The following is a 22,298-nucleotide window of genomic DNA, read 5'->3' on the forward strand; positions in this document are numbered from 1 at the left end:
TTAATTGAGTCCAGTATTTTTATTTAAGTTAACCAATTGGATAACATTTTTCATAGTTTTGGGGGGGGAGTGAGATGCATTTGGGTGAATAAAAATATTTATTGGATAAATAACAGCAATCTTTCAGTTGTATTTTTATTTAAATGTATTACTAGAACAAGTGGTCAATTATCCATGACTATTGGTAATATGAGATCTGATGTTTTGAATAAAATAGATGATACTTGAGTTGTTATTTCTTTGTTATTTGCTTATTTATTTAATCAAATTCTTACCCTAATTAATGTGTTTTCCTGATATCTGCTAAGTTTAGTTTAGTAGTTCTTTTCCTAACAAAGATGGATGTCAATGGATAGAGTAAAGATGGCCCACCCCTACCTTCATCCTTTCTTTTTCCTTTTCCCTTTTTGTATGGAAGAGAACTGAATCTTTCTCTGGCTTTTCCTATCTCTTCCGTAAAGAGTGGGTAAGAATGTGGTCTTTGGTCAATAACTTCTGTCTACCTTTTCTCTCTAGAAATTTAATTAGCCGCACTATTAAAAATAATTGGCTTGCTTTTTAGCTGACACAATACAATGGCCATCGGGTTCACTTACCCCTTTTATTCTATTTTTTGGGAACTTATTTCAGAAGAAAAATTATTAATGCAATCAGAGTATTTTTGAGCCTTCAGTAAGGAAAGTTCCTATTCAGACTGAAGTCTAACTATCTGCTCTAATTTAAATTTTTATTTACCTCTTTTTATGTTTGAAATAAAGTCAAGATACAGGAATTGTTTAGGTAAAAGAAACAAGCAGAATATATTATAGTGTCTGTTATAGGATATGTCTTGGGATAGCAAGTTGGAGAAAGAAAGTTATTTAACTTCCCTCATTCCTTAAAGAGGTGGATACAAATGGCTTAATCTTGAGTCTTATGCTTTGAGAAACCCTTAGGAGCCTGATAGCCCTTCATAATCCTTCTTTTTTTTTTTTTTTTTTTTTAGATCTTTCTCAGATTTTCTTTTACTCTCCTCTTTTAATCTTTCTGATTTAGCTTCTTAAATCTTTGATGGGTTAGGATTGCTATCTCTTCTCTGTTTTTGCTCTTCAGCTCTTACAGTCCCTAGTCCTTCCTTTTGAGTTCCTAGATCTGGAAGACTGAACATCCCTTTAAGAATTCCTAGGTATGGACTCCATCTTCTACCTTAAAGATAACAAGAATACCAAATCAATTTCAAGGCTAAAGGCAATTCTTGTCCCTTTGAACTACCATTCCAAGGCTTTCATTTAGTTCTCAAATCCATATATATGTATGTACATATGTATATGTATATGTACACTTATATATGCATGTGTATATGTGTTTGTATACACATTTGTTTTTAAATGTTGAGATTATGTGACATATTTTGTTCCAGATCTGATGATTATAGATGATTAAGATTACAGATTACAGTATGATTACAGATTCTCTTTTTCCCCTGGGGCCTATTTTCTCTTGGAATACTTCCTTAGAATGTTATATATCATATAAGCATGTAACTTTCATGCTAAGACCACCAGTCTCAAGAAAACAACTAAATCATAATCAGGCCAATTTCCTAGAGACTTGTGCCTCAGGGATTGAAGTGGGACTGCTACTCTCTACTTAATATCGTCCTTCATGATTCTCTTCTGTTTGGACCTATAATTTCACTAATGTTGGGAGATCCCTGCTGAGGTGCAGATCAGCAACTAATGTATAATATTTAACTTTAGAAAGTTGTCTAGAGTTTACCCACATCCACTCAGGCAATATGTAACACAGGTGAAATTTGAATCCAATTTTCTGGACTCTAACATTAACTCTCTATCTCTTATGCCTTATTGCCTCTTATCTTTTACTATTTTTTAAACTTCTTTGTCTATTCAAGCTCTGTTCTACTTTCCTGACTTTGGAGCCAGTTCATTTCCCCAGATTCAGAGATTCACTGAATTCAAACTATTTCTACCATATCAGAATATTTCCTTTCAACATCTCCTTTCCTCTTTTTTTTTCTCCCCTTTTGACTGTCCTTTCTACAAATGCAAAATGTTTAGTATAATTCTGTAGAAGATTATTTACAAGGGTAAATAAAATATAAAGCTTAAGAATAATATACTATGGAATGGCAATTGGAGTGCATATAAAAGTAAATAATTCAGTCCTAGACTGTAGTCCCTAATTTCTTGGTGTTTCTCTCTCACTATGCAGTTCTTTAGGCTATGCTTCTTCAGCTCTTTTATTGTGCCCTAGAAGAGAATGATTTCAAAAAGAGATCTCATTCTTCAGGAATCCCTAACAGTAACAACTGTCCCAGTAAAAGAAACCATAGAACTCCAAACAATGGATTAAATCACCAGAGTTCTTCATAGGGCAAAGTGTCTCTAAAGAACATTTACTACATAGTGATTTAATAAATCTAAAGTTCAAAGGCCTTGAAATATGCCCATGTTTGTAACTCAAAGAAATTAAAGAAAGAGGAAAATAACTTGTCTGTGCAATTATTTTTGTATACCTTGTGTGTGTGTGTGTGTGTGTGTGTGTGTGTGTGTGTGGTAGCATAGAATTGGAAACTAAAGGTATGCTTATAATTTGTTGAATGGCTGAACAAATTATGATGTATGTGTATGATGGGATGCTATTGTGCTATAAGAAATGATGAAGGAGATAGTTTCAGAGAAATATAGTAAAGCTTGTATGAATTGATGCTGGGTAAAGTAGACAAAATCAAGAATGATTTATATAGTAAAAGCAATATTGGAAAGACAAAATTTTTTGAAAGACTTAGGATCAATACATCGTATTCAGTCATTTTTAGTCATTCTCAATTTGGGGTGTTCTTGGCAAAAGTATTGGAATTACTTGCTATCTTCTTATCTAGCTCATTTTACTGATAAAGAAACTGAGGCATAGAGAGCTCAGTATCTTGCTCAGGGTCACACAACTAGCAAAATGAGTCTTTCTTATTCCATGCCCAACACTCTATCTACTGTGCCACCTAGCTGCTCAAATCAATATGTTGATCAAACATAAGTATTCATAATGAACCTTGTCATTCACCTACTGATACAATGTAGGAACTAATACATGTTGAGGGAGAATGTAGCCTGATGGCCAATATGAGAATTTGTTTTAGATGACTATAAATGGTTATAACATAGGTTTTGTTTCCCTTGCTTTCTTAAGTAAGGGTGAAAGGATAGGAGGGGCAGAAATTGGCTCTTTGAAAATACAATGAAATTCAAATTTTAAAAATTCAATTTTTTAAAAAAAATACTCACTTTTTGAGGAGGGCTAGTGTGGATAAAAGCATTGATAAAGTTCCCTATCTGGTGTTTATAAATAGGTAGTTTCTACTTGTACAACAGCACAGATAAACAATATATAAATAGTGATAGATGTGTTTTGGAAGTAGTTGGTTTTCTTGTGGTATTCAAGTATTAATGAACTTGAGTTGTATTAGAACCATGGCTGAGAGTGTTATTTTATTCATTTATTAATTTATTCATTTAGCAAACAGACTTTTTTTAGATATTGACTTTGTACACATTATTAGACTAGATATTGAGAGAAATACATAATTTAGATATTTCATTTTAGTTGCTAACATATGCAAAGTATATATTTTTATATTTATTTCTCTGGCATTCAGTAAAGTACCTAGCATATATTAGGTATTTCATATTCATTTATTTGAATTAAATTGAGTAGGGAGTTATGAAAAAGTTAGCTTGCTCCAAATATGATATATAATGAGATATAGACAAAAACAATTCCTCTTCCCAGGTACTATTGGAAGTTCTTAGAATGAAACCTGTTTTGGATGTGTCAATAAAATATCCAATTCCTATTATTTTCTACAGTTTTTATTACCTGCAAAATTGAAGCAACAGTCCCTTTTCCTGTGCTTGTGGAGATGAGGGACAATGCATAAAGCAAATAGATGCATTTATTTTTTTCCTGCAGCTGTTATTTTTGAGCCAAAATTCTTCTTCAATAATTCTCACTCTTCCTAAGCAGACAGAAGTGGGTGCTTTGTTGAGGCATTCTGTGAGTTATCAGAAGTCTATGTGATTTCAAAGGAAAATTCAACAGCCTCACAAAACTTTTGTAATAAGTACCAGTTATCTCTACTGGATATTCTAATATTGAGAATTGTATTATGGGATCATAAGATTTAGAATCATAAGTACTTCAATGATTATCAATGATCATATATGATCTAGCTGTAAATCTTGATTGTATCTTAGGGGCTTTCTGCTGTAATCCATTCATTTAATACATGAAGTAGGGAAGCTGACTCTGTAGTCTTACAGGTAGTTTCATGCTACAAAATCATCATCATCATCATCGTTAATATTACATTGTTGTTGTAATTGTTCATTATAATCATATATTATACCCATATAATTATAACCATTATTTGTAAAGCATTTTATATATGCATATTAATTAATTCTAACAACTCTATAAGGTATGTGCTATTAATATGTGAATTTTTAAAAAGATGAGATGACTGAGAGCTTGTTGCTTGTCATGGAGTAACAAAGTTTGTTAAACCTGAAGCAAGATTTGAATTCAGGTCTTTTTGACTCCATATCCAGGGCCTGATCCACTATACCATTCAATTTATACATCAGCAAAAAAAGAAATCTTTTTCTCCTACATAGTTACAAATAAAGATAGAAAGAGATATCATGTTAGGACATTGATAAGTCTGTTTCTATGGCTTCTGAATGTGAATCATTTCCTACAGGTATAGTATAAAGGAAACACATTATTATTCTAAGTTCACAACTAATCAATCTTTAGTCTTGTGGTTGATTTATTATTTTTTAATCTGTGTCACTATGCCACTAGCTTTGAGAGAAAAAAAAGAAAAAAAAAAGGAAGAAAGGAAGAAAGGAAGGAAGGAAGGAAGGAAGGAAGGAAGGAAAGAAGGAAGGAAGGAAGGAAAGAAGGAAGGAAGGAAGGAAGAAAAAAAGAGAAAGAGAGAGAAAAAGAGAAAGAAAGAGAAAGAAAGAAAGAAAGAAAGAAAGAAGAATACCTGCCCTCAAAGAGCTTATGTTCTAAGAAGCAAAGAAATTACATGAAAGAAAGTTTTGAAAAAGAAGAGAGGAAGGAATGTATGAGAGATGTGAGGATCATGCTCATCACTCATGGAGGAGTTCAGATTTCATCCTGGTGAGAAATAAAAGACTAGATGTTCTTTAAGCACAATTCTCCATTTCCTGTTTCTAAACTTTTCACTTGCAGTCCTTTCCTATGTTTGCTTCTTAGAATTCTTGATTTTTACTAAGATTCAGCTAAAATATAATCTTATTCATAAAGACTTTCCTGATTCAATTCTTATTGTATATTTGCAATTATTCATGCATATGTTTTTTTCTTGCATTAGAATATAAGTTCCTTGAGAGCAGGAATTATTGATAAACTTTGTCCTTATATTCCTTGTCCTTATATATATTGCAACTTGTTGATATATAATTCAATTAACACCCCAAGCCAGTGTCTTGTTTGTGTGTTAATTGAATTATATATAAATAGGTTGCAATACATTAATACCAGTGACTTCAAGAAAAGGGGCAAAAAATACTTCCTAGGTGTGTGATCCTGGGCAATTAACCCCAATTGCCTCAGAAAAAAAAAAGGAGATAGATATACATACACATACACACACACACATACATATATAAATGTAAGACTGGGAAAGGATGTGGATAGGTCATATAATTAGAATTAGAAGGAACATCTACAAGGTTCAAGTGTAAATACAAGACTTGGACTATTTATCTGTTTCTTCTAACTCTTATTATGCGAACTACTCAGAAGAGGAAAGATTTCTTTGTCATTTATTGTTTCTGTTCCTAGTACATTTATTTATTTTTAATAAACATTGCTTTATGAATCATCTTTGGAGAGAAAAATCAGAGCAAAAGGGAAAAACCATGGGAGAGATTAAAAAAAAAAAAAACAGAAAAAAGAAGTGAGTATAACGTGTATTGATTTACATTCAGTCTCCTTAGTTATTTTTATGGATGCAGATGGTATTTTCTGTCCAAAATCTACTGGGATTGCTTTGGATCATTGAACCTCTGAGAAAAGCCAAGTCTTTCATAGTTGATTATTACACATTCATGCTGTTATTGTGTACAATGTATTTCTGGTTCTGCTTGTTTCACTCAGCATCTGTTTGTGTAAATCTTTCCAGGCCTTTCTAAAATCAACTTGTTCATTATTTTTTTATAAACAATAATATTCCATTATCTTCATGTATTACAATTTGTTCAGCCATTCCCCAATTAATGGGCACCTACTTATTTTCTACTTTCTTTGCTACCACAAAAAAGAACCATTACAAATATTTTTGCACATATGGGTCCTTTTCCCTTCTTTAAGATTTCCTTGAAATACAGACTCAGCAATGAGTCAAAAGGTACATACAATTTTATAGCCTTTTGGGCATAATTCCCAGTTGCTCTCCAAAATGGCTGCATCATTTCATAATTCCATCAATTATGCATTAGTGTCTCAATTTTCCCACATTGTCTTCAACATTTATCATTATATTTTTCTGTCATCTTATCTCATCTGAGAAGTGTGAGATGATACTTTAGAGTTATTTTAATTGGCATTTCTCTAATCAAGAATGATTTAGAGCATTTTGCATATAAATGTATTTAATTTTATCATCTGAAAATTATTCATATCATTTGACCATTTATCAATGGGAGAATTACTTGTATTCTTAAAAAGTTGACACAGCTATTTATATATTTTAGAAATGAAACCTTTATATGAAACACTGGCTGTAAAGATTTTTTCCCAGTTTTGTACTTCATTTTTAATTTTGCTTCTATTGGTTTTGTTTCTATAAGAACTTTTTAAATTTAATGTAATCAAAGTTGTCCATTTTGCCTTTCATTCATTTTCTAGTTCTTTTTTGGTCATAAATTCCTACCTTCTCTAAAAATCTGATAGGTATCCCTTGCTCTTCTAATGTCTATCATCTTTTATATCCATATTATGTATCCATTTTGACTTTATTTTGGTATAGAGTATGAGATATAGATCTATGCCAAGTTTATGTCATATTATTTTCCAGGGTTCCCAGCAATTTTTGTCAAATAATAAGTTCTTATACCAGAAGCTAGAGTTTGGGGATTTACCAAATACAAGATTTTTATAGGACTTGATTATTGTGTCATGTGTATCTAATCTATTCCACTAATCCATCACTGTATTTCTTAGCCAGTACCAAATGGCTTTGATGACTGCCACTTTATAATATAGTTTTAGGTTTGGTACTGCCAAGCCACCATTTTTTGTAATATTTTTTTCATTAATTTCCTTGATATTCTTGACTTTTTGTTCTTCCGATGAATTTTGTTATTATTTTTTTCTAGTTCTATAAAATAAATTTCTAGCAGTTTGGTATGGTACTGAAAACATAGATCAATTTAGGCACACTTGTCATTTTTATTATGCTCAGCCTAACCATGAGCATTTGATATTTTTCCAATTGTTTAGATCTGAATTTTTTGTGTAAGAATATTTTGTAATTGTGTTCATATAGTACTTGGCTTTCTCTTGTCAGGTAGAGACCCAAATATTTGACTTTGTCTACAGTGATTTTAAATGGAATTTTGTCTTTCTTTCTTTCTACCTCTTGCTGTTGGACTTTATCAGTAATATATAGAAATGCTAATGATTTGTATGGGTTTATTTTATATCCTGCAACATAGCTAAAACTATGATTTTTTTCCAGTATGTTTTTGGATGACTTCCTAGGATTCTCTAAGTATAATATCATATCATCTACAAAAGTGATAGTTTTACTTCTTTGTTGCCTATTTTAATTCTTTTAATTTCCTTTTCATTTCTTATTGATAAAGCCAACATTTTTAGTACAAAGTTGAATAATAGTGATGATAATTGGCATCCTTGTTTCACCTCTGATCTTACTGGGAATATGTTCACCTTCTTTCCATTACAAATAATGCTTGCTGTAGGTTTTAGATAGATACTGCTTATTATTTAAGGAATGCTCCTTTTATTTCTATGCTCTCTAGAGCTTTTAATAGGAATAGATGCTGTGTTTTGTCAAAAACTTTTTAATGCATTTATGGAGATTATCATATGATTTCTGTTGATTTTGTTATTGATGTGATGGATTATGGTAATATTTTTCCTGCTATTGAATTAGCCATGCATTCATGGTATAAATCTCACTTGATCATAGAGTATAACCCTGCTGACAAATTGCTGTAATCTTTTTGCTAATATTTTATCTAAACTTTTTGCATTAATATTCATTTGGGATATTGGTCTGTAATATTCTTTCTCTGTTTTAGCTTTTCCTGATTTAGGTATCAGTATTTGTGTCATAGAAGGAATTTGACTTTGCTTATTCTTTATCTATTTTTCCAAATAGTTTACATAGTATTGGAATTAATTGTTCTTGAAATTTTTGGTAGAATTCACAAGTGAATTCTGGCCCTGGAAATTTTTTCTTAGGGAGAGCCTTAATGGTTTGTTCAATTTCTTTTTCTAAAGTGGAATTATTTAAGTAATTTATTTCCTCTTCTGTTAAACTGAAGCAATTAATATTTTTGTAAATATCTCGGCTTGTTTGCCAGACTTGTTATCATACATACAGTTGGGCAAAATAGCTCCTAATTATTGCTATAATTTCTTTGTCATTAGTGGTAAGTTCAGCCTTTTCATTTTTGATTATGGTCATTTGTGTTTTTTCCCTTTTTTTTTCTAATCAAATTTACTAAAGGCTTACATATTTTATTGGCATTTTCATAAAACCAGCTCAGTTTTTTTTCTATTTTATTAAAGCTTTTTATTTACAAAACATATGCATGTGTAATTTTTCAACATTGACCCTTGCAAAATCTGTTCCAAATTTTCCCCTCTTTCTCCCTATACCCTCCCCTAGATGGCATGTAGTCCAATACATGTTAAATATGTTAAAATATAAGTTTAATCCAATATATGTATACATATTTATATAGTTATGTTGCTGCACAAGAAAAATCGGATCCAGAAGGGGAAAAAAATGAGGGGAAAAAAACAAAATGCAAGCAGACAATAACAGGAAAGAGTGAAAATGCTATGTTGTGGTCCACACTCAGTTTCCACAGTCCTCCCTCTGGGTGTAGATGGCTCTCTTCATCACTGAACAATCGGAATTGGTTTGAATCATCTCATTGTTGAAGAGAGCTACATCCATCAGAATTGATCATCATATATTCTTGTTGTTTCTGTGTATAATGATCTCCTGGTTCTGCTCATTTCACTCAGCATCAGTTCATGTAAGTCTCTTCAGGCCTCTCTGAAATCATCTTATTGGTCATTTCTTACAGAACAATAATATTCCATAACATTCATATACCATAATTTATTCAGCTTTTCTCCAATTAATATGCATCCATTCAGTTTCCAGTTTCTTGACACTACAAAAAGGGCTGCCACAAACATTTTCCATGTGTGGGTTCCTTTCCCTCTTTTAAGATCTCTTTGGGATATAATCCCAGTAGAAACACTTCTGGGTAAAAGGGTATGCACAATTTGATACCTTTTTGAGCATAGTTCCAAATTGCTCTCCAGAATGGTTGGATCCATTCACAGTTCCACTATGTATCAGTGTCCCAGGTTTCCCACATCCCCTCCGACATTTGTCATTATCTTTTCCTGTCATCTTAGCCAATCTGAGAGGTATGTAGTGGTATGTCAGAGTAGTCTTACTTTGGATTTCTCTGATCAGTAGTGATTTGGAGCACCTTTTCATATGACTAGAAAATGTTTCATTTTCTTCATCTGAAAATTGTTTGTTCATATTCTTTGATTATTTAACAACTGGAGAATGTCTTGGTTTCTTATAATTTTGAGTCAATTCTCTATATATTTTAGAAATAAGGCCTTTATCAGAACACAGTTTATTGCTTCCTTCTAATCTTGTCTGCATTAGTTTTGTTTGTTCAAAAACTTTTTAACTTAATATAATCAAAATTATCTATTTTGTGTTCAATAATGACCTCTAGTTCTTCTTTGGTCATAAATTCCTTCCTCCTCCACAGATCCAAGAAGCAAATTATCCTATATTCTTCTAATTTGTTTATAAATATCATTCTTTATGTCTAGATCATGAACCTATTTTGACCTTATCTTAGTATATGGTGTTATATGTGAGTCAATGTCTAGTTTCTGCCATACTAATTTCCAGTTTTCCAATTTTTGTCAAATAGTAAATTCTTATCCCAAAAGCTGGGGTCTCTGGGTTTGTCAAACTTTAGATTGCTGTAGTTATTGATTATTTTGTCCTATTTTGTTTTTTTTCTTATTCTACTGGTCAGCTAGTCTATTTCTTACCAGTACCAAATGGTTTTGATGACTGCTGCTTTATAATATAATTCTAGATCTGGTACAGGTAGGCCACTTTCATTTTTTTTTTTTCATTAATTCCCTTGAAATTCTTGGCCTTCTGTTCTTCCAGATGAATTCTGTTATTATTTTTTCTAGGTCAGTAAAATAGTTTTTTTTTTTTTTTGAAATGTGATTGGTATAGCACTAAATAAATGGAGTATTTTAGGTAGTATTGTCATCTTTATTATATTCACTCAACCTATCCAAGAGCACTTGATATTTTTGCAATTGTTTAGATCTGACTTTATTTGTATGGAAAGTGTTTTATAGTTTTGCTCATATAGTTCTTGACTTTCCCTTGGCAGATAGATTCCCAAATATTTTGTATTATTGACAGTTATTTTAAATGTAATTTCTCTTTGTATCTCTTGCTGTTGGATTTTGTTAGTGATGTATAAGAATGCTAATGATTTATGTAGATTAATTTTGTATCCTGTAACTTTACAAAAATTGTGGATTATTTCTAATAATTTTTTAGTTGATTCTCTAGGGCTCTCTATACCATCATATCATCTGCAAAGAGTGACAATTTGATTTCCTCATTAGCTACTCTAATTCCTTTAATCTCTTTTTCTTCTCTTATTGCCAAAACTAGCATTTCTAATACAATATTGAGTAGTAATGGTGATAGTGGGCCACTTTGTTTCATCCCTGATCTTACTGGAAATGGTTTCAGTTTGTCTCCATTACATATGATGCTTCCTGATAGTTTTAAATAGATAAAATACTATTTTAAGGAAAAGTCCATTTTCTCTCTAGTGTTTTTAATAGGAATAGATGTTGGATTTTATCAAATGCTTTTTCCTGCATCTATTGAGAGAATCATATATTTTTTTCTTAATTTGGTTATTGATATAGTCAATTATGCTAATAGTTTTTTTTTTTCATATTGAATCCTCCCTACATTCCTAATATATATCCTACTTGGTCATGATGTATTTAATCTGGGGGATGATTTTCTGTAATCGCTTTACTAATATTTTATTTTAGATTTTTGCAACAATATTCATTAGGGGTATAGGTCTATAATTTTCTTCCTTTGTTTTCATTTTACCTAGTTTAGGCATCAGTATCATGTCTGTGTCATAAAAGAAATTTGGTAGGAGTCCTTTGTTCCCTATTTTTTCAAATAGTTTATATAGTATTGGAGTTAATTGTTCTTTAAATGTTTAGTAGAATTCACATGTAAATCCATCTGGTCCTGGAGATTTTTTCTTAGGGAGTTGATTAATAATTTGTTCAATTTCTTTTTCTAAAATGGGATAGTTTAAGTAATTTATTTCCTTTTCTGTTAACCCAGGCAATTGATATTTTTGTAAATATTCATCCATTTCAATTTGTCAGACTTCCTGTCATATATACAATTGGGCAAAATAGCTCCTAATTATTACTATAATTTTTTTGTCATTGGTGTCATTGGTGGTAAGTTCAGCCTTTTCATTTTTGATTATGGTCATTTGTGTTTTTTTTTTTCCTTTTCTTTTTCTAATCAATTTTTCTAATTTCTAATCTAATCTAATCTAAATTTCTAATCAAATTTACCAAAGGCTTACATATTTTGTTGGCTTTTTCATAAAACTAACTCTTAGTTTTATTAATTAGTTCAATAGTTTTCTTGGTTTCAATTTTATTAATCTCTCCTTTGAGCTTCAGAATTTCTAATTTGGTATTTAATTGGGGCTTTTAAATTTTTTTGTTTTGCTAGCTTTTTAAGTTGCATGCCCAATCCATTGATCTCCTCTTTCTTTATTTTATTCATTTAGCTATTTAGACATATAACTTTTTTCCTTAAGACTAGCTTTTGCTATATTGTCTCATTTTGATATGTTGTTTCATTATTGTCATTCTTTTGGATGTAATTGTTGATTTTTTCTGTGATTTGTAGTTTGACCCACTCATTTTTTAGAATTAGATTATTTAATTTGCAATTGGTTTTTATTCTATCTTTCCCTAACTCTTTACTGAATATAATTTTTATTGCATTGTGGTATTAAAAGGCAATTTACTAATTTTGCCCTTCTGCATTTGATTGTGATGTTTTCATGCCCTAATACATGGTAAATTTTTATGTAGATCCCATGTACTAAAGAAAATGTGTATTCCTTTCTGTCCCTATTCAATTTCTCTAGAATTCTATCATATCTATGTTTTCTAAGATTCTATTAACCCCCTAGTTCCTTTTGTGATTATTTTGTGATTAGATTTGTCTGATTCTGAGAGGAGAAGATTGTGTTCTCCCCTAATATTGTCTTTCTGTCTATTTCTTGTAGTAACTGGCATTAAAGCTTCTCTGGGAATTTGGCTGCTCTACCACTTGGTTCATACACATTTAGTAGCATTACTATTTCATTGTTTACAGTAACATTTATCAAGATATACTTTCCTTCTTATCTCTTTTATTAATATCTATTTTTACTTTTGCTTTATCTGATATTAGAATTGCTACCCCTGCATATTTTATTTCAGATGAAACATCGTAAATTTTGTTCCAGCCTTTTCTCTTTATTTTGTATGTGTCTCTCTGTGTCAAATATGTGTCTCGTGAACAAAATATTGTAGTATTTTCTTTTTAATCCATTCTGCTATTTGCTTCTTTTTTATGGGAGAGTTCATCCCATTCACATTTACAGTTATGATTGCCAGCTCTGTATTTCCTTCTGTCCTATTTTCTTCCCTATGTATATTTTTGTTCTCTCTTTCCACCCTATCCTTAGTCCTGTTTTTTTAGCCCATCCACTATCTTATCTCCTATCACCTCTCCCCTCTTCTTTTAGTAGTTTGTTTATAACTCACTCCACCCAAATCTTAGTTTCTATCACCCCTTCCTCCCTTCTCTTATCTTTTTCCCTAGTGTTTCTGTCCTCCCTTTTATCCTCCCCCCTCTCTTTTCTTTCTTCTTTCTCCTACTTCTTGATAGGATTAGACAAATTTCTACACCCAACTGAATGATTACATTATTCCCTTTTAGAACTTATGAGATCCCAAGCTTCAGGCAATGCTTATCCACTTTCCTTTTTCCCTCAGTTGTAATACATCTTTTGGGCTTCTTCCTTTAAACTAATTGCCCCATTATATTTCCCAGTATCTTTCCTTTTTGTCAAATACAGATCATTTTCCATTCCTTAATATCTTTTTCTTTGATGTATCACATCAGAGTCCTTTTAGTCATATGCTCAGTCCATGTGATACCCACTTCTGTCTGCTTCAGTAACAAAGTTTTCAAGAGTTACAGATATCACTTTTCTATCTAAGTATATAAACCATTTAACCTTTAAATAATGTATTTTCCCCCTGTTTGCTTTTCTATGCTTCTCTTGAATCTTATGTTTATAGATTAAATTTTCTGTTTAGTTCTGTTTTTTTTTTCCAGTAGAAATAATTGAAAATCTCTTACTTCATTAAAGATACATCTCTTCAAAAGATGATAGATGAGTCTCTGTGGATAATTAATTCTTTGTAATAACCCTGTAGCCTTTGCTTCCCAGAACATGGTATTCCAGACCATTCAATTTTGATTGGTGAATCTGCCAGAACCTGTGTAATCATGATTGTTGCTTCTTGATATTTGAATTGTTTTTGTCTGGCAGTTTGTCCAAAGAGGTATTTCACATTTTTTCCCATTGTTTCTTTTTTTGTTTGTTTATTTGCTTGATTCTTGCTGTCTCACAGAGTCATTAGCTTTCATTTGTCCCTTTCTAGTTCTTAACATGTGCTTTTCTTTAGTTAGCTTTTGTATCCCTTTTTCCATTTGGTTAATTGTACTTTTTAAGGAGTTGTTTTACTCACAATTTTTTTTCCTTCCTTTCCCAAGCTGTTGACTCTTTCATGCATAGCTCTCATTTCCTTTCTTATTTTTTTTCTTTCTCTCTTATTTGACATTTAAAGTCTTTTATGGGTACTTCCAAGAAGTCTCTTTGGGCTTGAATCCAATTCATATCACTCTTTGAGATTTCTTTTGGGCACATTTTGTCATTATCTGAATTTTTGTTTTGATCTTTCCTGTCACCATAATAGCTCTTTATGGTCAAAGTTCTTTTCTGTTTCTTGCTCATTTTCTTTCCTTTTCTTTTGATATTTCCTCTTTTTTACTTTTATGGTTGAACTCTGCTCCTGAGGTAAAGGAGGCAATGTCCCAAGCTTCCTGTGCAATTTTGAGGCTTAGCTTTGAGCACATGGGCTCATTGTGTTTGCAGGGAATAGCTTTACCTGATCTTTTCAGGAAACACCCTGCTTTCTCAGAGTTTGCCTTCTGAGTTAGGACTAGAAGCTGCCCCACTGATTTGCTCTTTTATTGAGCCAGGACTAGGGGGTCTTAGTTGCTGATTTGCTGTGTTTAAAACCTTAGCTTTTCCAGAGTCTGTTTGATCTGGGTTGAAGACCTTTTTTCACTACAGTGAGACTGACTTGTCTTGAAGTTTTTCCAGTTTATTTTGAACTGGAGAGTGACTTCATTCCATCAAACTCTATTTAGATCTTAGTTTCCTGTGGTTTTTGAGGGAAATTAGAAGAACTCGAGCAGCTTCCTGGCTTCACTCAGCCATCTTGGCTCCACCCCCAGCAATCTATCACTTGTTCTTAAAAAAATTATAATAATAAGGTCCTAGATATTTGTTTCTTTAGAAGTGTTGATGTGTGAATAGGTTTTATATGTATTTTATAGATTAAAGAAGTCATAAGACAAAAAAGATATTACTGGCCAGGTACATTTCATAGCTTGTCTGTTTATTATTTTTATATTTCTATAGCAAAAATCAGAAAATTAAATAATCTAAAATGACTTTAGTATGTGATTAAATCAAGATAAAAATCTAAAGATTTTCTTAAATATTAAGTTGCTTTGAAACAATAAGGTTAAATATTAAGATATCAAAGCAATTGTCTAGTAGTTTACAAAAACTGACTAAGAGATTTTCCAATATTTCTAGATTTTCTTTCATGTTATAGAAAGTATCAAAAGATTTAAGACAGTTTTAGAATAGTCCACCACACAAATGCATAGAGCATTGAGTAATGTCTGAAAAATCAAAATCCCAAAGGGCAATGGGAAAACAAATTTTGGTACAAATATGTATTAAAGATGTGTATATTGATGAACATATTCAATATTACCATTTTACCAATTATGATAGGCATAAGAAGTGGGATAAGGATGTTATCAGTGATGTGTATAGACAGACTTTGAGGTCACCTAATAGTAAACAAGAAACATAAGAGATGGACAGATCATATATTTCGCTATTGTCCAGGCAATAGTAAGAAAAAAAATCATATTACATTGAGGAAATCCACTACAAAGGAATCTTGGAAAGGCACAAATAAGGAATGTGAATAATAAGAAAGTATTGCATTCTCTTTTAATAGATGGAAGATGAACAATACTAAGATTATGAATCTATTGAAGTAAAATCCTATTTCCATTTTGCAATTAGAAGAATGCTGAGCTTTGTAATATTCTGAAACAATACTAAGGATGGAAACATGTTATATTTTAACTCTATGTTTGCTTCCAGTGTGGCAGGATGTTATCCATTTACACCCCCAGCAACTATTTCCTTCTATCATTTTTCAGATGATCATCAAACACTGAATCATGCTTTCTTAATCTTGCATTGCAATTCACACAAGCAAAAATGCCAAGATCATCTCTTCAGCTTTTCAGAGCTCTCTCTCTTTGCAGATGCAAACTTTGGCAGTTTTACAAATTTCTAAAATAAAATCTATAGAAAAGTCTGTCTTCTTTCTGAAGAAGCAAAATGTCCATATAACAGTCAGAGAATAATTCTGGCCTACAAAAGACTATTTTGTCTTAGCTTAGATTGATGGCTGGTATAAGATCTGTTATATTTTTAGAGAAATATTTCAATTTAATGGAACTGCAAATAGCAATATAAATTTTTTATTTCCACAGAAAACAGAAAAAAATTCAAACCTTGAATGTTTAAAAGACCATTTCTTTTGTTGCTACTTGTCTGCACCATAGGGAAAATTAGGTTTAAATGCTGTGTAATCCCTAGCCTAGTCATCTGGAAAAAATATATTATGCTTCAAAATTCTTTTTATTCATTTTCATACTTTTTCATTTTTACTATTTTATTTTGGTAAAAGGAGAGGTGTGTGTGTATATATATATTTCTTTTTATTTTATTTTATTTTTATTTTGTTTTTGCTTAGGCAATTGGGGTTAAGTGACTTTCCTAGGGTAACACAGCTAGGAAGTGTTAAGTGTCTGAAACCAGATTTGAACGCAGGTCCTCCTTACTTCAGGACTGGTGCACATTTCTGTTTGCTTGTCTTGATGTGGATATGAGGGTATGATCTGGAATTTCAGAAAAGAGATATCTTCTCAAGAGGGTCTGAACTGATAGTATATAAGGCTATGCATTTTAAGATAATGAACTTTATAAAATATCTCTTGCAAGTTAAGGTGACCCTCTCTTTCAAACTAAAAGGAGGAAAAATATGAGAATTGCAAAGATGAAAATATGTGCATTAGTTGCATTCATTCTCAGTAATGGTTAAAGCAAAATCAGTAGAGTATTATATAAGAAATGTTTTTACTATTTTATAATAATTAATATTTATTTAATATTTTAAGGACTAATCTTGTCTGCTAAACAGATAATGACCAACTTGTAGACTTAGACATCATATAAATTGTTTCAAAGCTATGGTGATAATACAACACTGTATTATAATATTGATAATACTAGAGATATTGTATTCAGAGTTAGTTAATATCAGTAAATACTGTCAGTATTTATAATGAAACAGTAAATGAGATATGTTAAATTTAATCACCAGATGGTGCTACCAGCCACTTACTAGGGAGTCCTTTACTCATCTTTGTGGTTTGCTAAAGTCATGTTTAGATTTGGACGTGTTCTGAAGAGAAGGGAAAAGGCCAGTACTTTTGCAACAGACACCATGCAGGACTATATGCAAAGAGTTTGAGATTTTCCACCTCTTAATCTTGTTTTTCAGTGGGAGTTGGAGAAGAATCACCGGTCCTCTAGTGGTGTTTAAATTTGTGGATCTATCCCATTAGAACTTACCCTGAGCTCTTTTCAATGTTTAACATCATCTTTATTCTTTTCTTTCTTTTCCTTCCTTCCTTGCTTCCTTCCTTCCTCCCTCCCTTCTAGGCATTGAGACCAGCTGGTGCAATGGCATAAAGTTATAAGATAAAGAACAACAAATTTGCTAATTAGATTATAACTGTAACAAGATTGTTAGCTAGATTATAATGTGATTAGTTATTTTCCTGTTGTCTCTCACATTGAAAAGTGAGTCCTGAGAGAAGAGCAATGTTTTTGTTTCTTTTACCTCTACCCCTAAGCCTGATGCATAGTGCAATCTTAAGTAATGTTTATTGACTGATTAGTAGATCTCACAATTTAGTATGCTTTTCACCTATCTTTCTGAAAGATTAGTTCTTTTGAAAGTTTCTATCTGCTGACAGCCTTCTTCCTTAATAACCTGAAAGTGGGGACTGTCCAGAACAAATGAAATCTTTATATAAATAGAGATTAGATGACATGATGACATGATTTCTCATATCCCTTCAAATTTTGATAATATACTATGTATGTTACTGAAAAAATAAAGGAAACATTACATAGAGGTAGAAATGGGTTGTATACTAAGTGAAAAGAAGATGAGATTTTATCAAATGTCAATATAGAAAAAAGTCTACAATTTTAGAAATATAGATCATATCAACTGGATTGGTTTATTTCTAATTGAAGGGCTATCTTCATTCATTACAATTAGAATAAAAAATTCTAGTCATCTATAGTTGTTTGCTAGTTCAGTCTTTACATACATTGGTACTCAGAAATTTAAAAAAAAAAATAGAACCTATTTATGTGTTTTTCTGTGCCATTATCTGTGGTTTCTGGATTCTTGAGTTACTTAAATCAGGAAGGCTCCACTTTTTGGAGGTTTATTGATGTAGAATGTTGAATACATTTTCCTATCTAAAAACTACAAATGGCACAGCAGAAATTTAAACTGAAGATGTTTGGAAAATCCTAGGAAAACCCTCAATAACTTGCTTTACCATCATGTTCTTTTATTTTATTAGAAAATCAGAGGCTCCACAACTTTCTTACAGATTCTCCACTTTGTACTCTCTTGTTCTTTCCTTACCCTTTCCTCCATGAAGTCTTGAGGCCAATTTTCAAAGTACTTAGTTAAACTAAGTGCTTTAGATCAATAACAACAAAGCTGGGAGTACCTCCAACACTTTTCTGTTTCTTCAAATCTGGCTTTGAGGGTTCTGGAATGATCCCAAGAGAGTCTTTGATGAGATTCTCAGAATTAGATTGGCTAAAACATTAATGTGCATATTTATGGCAAAAGCCATGAACTGTCAAGTAACATTCAACCACTGGAAAATTTCTTTCATTTTTTAAGTTCTGTGATGCTATTTTTTTTCCCAAAGGTCTAGACTTAAAATTGATGACAAAATATGCCAGATGATTTTCCTAGGGTTTTCTTTTGGGTTTAGCACTGGGTTTTGTTGTGCCTATTGTTTTCTTTAAATAGCAGCCTAAATTTCACAATTCTTTTCTTTTGTCCTGTAAGCCACCAATTGGATCATTCTCTCTTCATGTTCAATTTGCTGTTTTCCCTTTCTTATTTTAAGCCTTAGCATTGCCCACTGAATAACACAATATATAACTATTTTACTACTTTGGTGTTTACAGACTAATGATATTTAAAGATAATTAACATATCCCTATTTTAGTCACTGATTAGCCAAGGGATACACTATTTATTAATGAAATCACTTCCCTAAACTCTTTGTTAATATTGCTGTTCTCTGAACTAGCTCTAATGGGCTGAAGTTTGAATAAATGTGATAGCTGTGGGATAAATGTTAATAAGATCATTTTGAAATTAGTCAGTAAACACAAGGGAATGAATGCCCTACCCTGGGGTGCTAAGAAAAAGCTAGTGGAAATAGGAAAAAGTTCGAGTAGCCCAGCATTTAAATCAACCCATGTGAAATTTTATTATTTCACATTATCATAGCATAGATCATCCTTCGGGCAATTATATATTGAGTATGATAGAAAGAAGAATTAAAACTTATTGTTAATATATATCTCAAGAATGGAGAAAAAGATTTTTGAGTCATGTACTATTGATGAAAACATAATTTGCAACAATAGAACAATAGTGTAACCCCATGTAAGTTGGGGGGGGGAGGGGATTCTTATTTATTCAAATTTTCATTGTGTCTCCAAAATAAATCTATTTGAATCTTCTTTTTCATAAGCAATGAGAGGTATTTTCAAAGTGAAATATCAAAAAAAAATATTGACAAAGTATTATGGAAAAGGCACTTTGGATTGGGCCTAAAAATTAAAAAAAAAAAAAAAAAAGAAAATTTAAGGCACTATGAGACAAATAGGTGGTGTGTGGCAAATTCAGAATTGGAATTGAAATTATAAAAAAAAAAACTGAGTTCAAATATTGCATCAGACATTTAGTAATTATGTGACCCAGGGTAGGTACTTTACCTTATTTCTGCATCAATTTCCTCATCTGGCAAAGAGAATAATAATAGCACCTACTTCAGAGTTGTTGTGAAGATCAATTAAATTAAATAAAATAATGCCGGTACTTTGCAAACTTTAAAACACTATGGAAATATTGTTGTTTTTATGTCTTGCTCATCATTATTGAAAGGGAAGAGAATCACAGAGAGGAGAAAATAGAAGAGTCATCCTGGGAAAATGCTGCTTAAATATGTAAAAATGAGGAATCCTGAGAGAAATCATCAAGTCATATCCAGAGTAGAGACCCATGATGACTAGAAAGGCATTTGGAGATAAGAGGCAGGTACCAAGTAAGAGACCTCAGTTGGTGACCCAAGTTTGAGAAGAAAGAGGACTTCATTTAGAACAAGGAAAGACAACATGGTAGAATGAATGGAATATAGGACTCAGATCTAGCAAGATCTGAGTTCAGATCCCCCTTCAGATACACTCACTACATCACTAGCTTGTGGTATGAGCAAGATACTTAACTTCTCTGAACCTCCTGTGTTCATCTGTAAAATAGGTGATAATAGTACCAGTAGCACATATATCACAGTTGTAATAAAATTGAATCATTTCTAAAAATTTGAAATCATTTCTATGAAGATAATTTCTAAGGTGTATCTTAGCCCCCTAATATACTATGTGTCCAGCCCTATCTTTCCAGTTAAAATGTTAGATATTGTTTTAGATGCTTAGAAGCTATATTTAAAACTTAATTCATCATCTTTTCCCTTTTAACCCTGCCTCTCAACCTCTCTGTTTATATGAGACTAGCTCAAGGGCCTTGTGGAGGAGAAGGTATGATATGGCAAAGGCAGGTACTTCAATGTATTGAAGTCCATTTATTGATCTGAGAGCCAGGATTTATATACTCTTTAAGCTAGTGTTGCAATAACACCCGATACTTTAAAGTTGCATAATGTACTTTCTATTGTTACATTCTAGCTAGACATTAACATTAAACAATGACAATAAACAATAACAAAATTAAGCAATAAAAAAAATTAAACAATAAACAAAAATATTCTGTTTACCTCATAAGTTGTCTAATTTGTGATGCCTTATTCCTTCCATGCATGCATCACATGCATTCAGTTATTTTGAATTTATATCAAACATGTTTTCCTCATGCTTACATGTTCACATAGGTAACTTCCAGATTAATTATATCTTTGTGTTAGCAACACTTGTTTGATATAATATGTCAACATGTCATATTCTCAACTCTAGTTGTGGAAGAGTGGTATTCCTGCTGCACATCAATTCACAGCTATACAGAGAGTTATGTTAACCCCCGCTTAGCTTTTTAGGAAATCTGCTTGTTGCTAGCCCTCTATATTTACATAAGTATATATTAGTACTGAGTACTTTTAATACTCAGTGAAATAGGCTTAAACTTTGGAATCACCTATGACTCTTCCCTTTCAGCCAGGACATCTGATAGTTGTCAGAATCTGTGAATTTTACCTTTATAACCTCTCCTATACTAATCCCTCATTTTTCATTACTACTATTGTAGTTCAAACCTTCACATCTTCCTTTAATAAGTCTCCCAAATGATACCCTACCTCTAACTTATCATCCTTTCAACATATCTTGCACATGGTAACCTCTTCAAAGATCACTTTGATTATATCATTCATTTGTTTAAACATCTTGAATACTCCCTATTGCCTAAAAATACATCTGACTTTGACATTCACAACCTCTATGATGTGGCTTCTAGCCAAAATTCAGAACATCCATTCAACTCAGCAAGCATTAAGTACATACTTTGTACTAATCATTTTGATAGGTGTTGAATTTTCAAAGACCAAAATAAAAGCATTCTACTGAGAAAAACATGCTTATATACTACTTACTTTAATACATTATGTGATTCAACCAATGTAATCACATTATGTGATTTTCTTTCCTCATTCTATCCTCTTCCTTTTCTGTGCCATTGGTTATACCATTTCAGTGTCAGAAACAAATGACTCTCCAATCTTGCAATCCATCCCTTCCTTGAAGGTAAAATGAAGGTTCCAGGTTCCTTAAGAAGTCTTCTCTGAACTCTTCTAGTAGACTACACACAAACAAAGGTCAGACAATCATATAGAACCAGAAGCAATTATTCTGCTACTAGCCAACAATGTACTAATTGGCAAATAAGTTAAAAAGCCAAATCAAGGAGATCAGCATGTCCTTTAGGGAACTGATAGAATGTGGATCCATTGTGGCATCAAGCACCAGCTTGCATTAAATTAGAGCTCCAAAACAATTGTTGTTGTTGTTTTCAAACTATCTATGTAGCCTTGAAAACTAGCC

At 31.8% G+C, this 22,298-nt stretch overlaps 1 protein-coding gene across 4 annotated transcripts in view; it reads left to right on the forward strand.

Annotated features, from left to right (window-relative positions):
- The window catches only part of ADGRB3 (adhesion G protein-coupled receptor B3), an 882,558-nt gene that overhangs the window by 500,763 nt on the left and 359,497 nt on the right, over positions 1 to 22,298 (forward strand). The window lies entirely within an intron of this gene.

Source organism: Antechinus flavipes, chromosome 4, assembly GCF_016432865.1.
Source record: "Antechinus flavipes isolate AdamAnt ecotype Samford, QLD, Australia chromosome 4, AdamAnt_v2, whole genome shotgun sequence".
Lineage (NCBI taxonomy): Eukaryota > Metazoa > Chordata > Mammalia > Dasyuromorphia > Dasyuridae > Antechinus > Antechinus flavipes.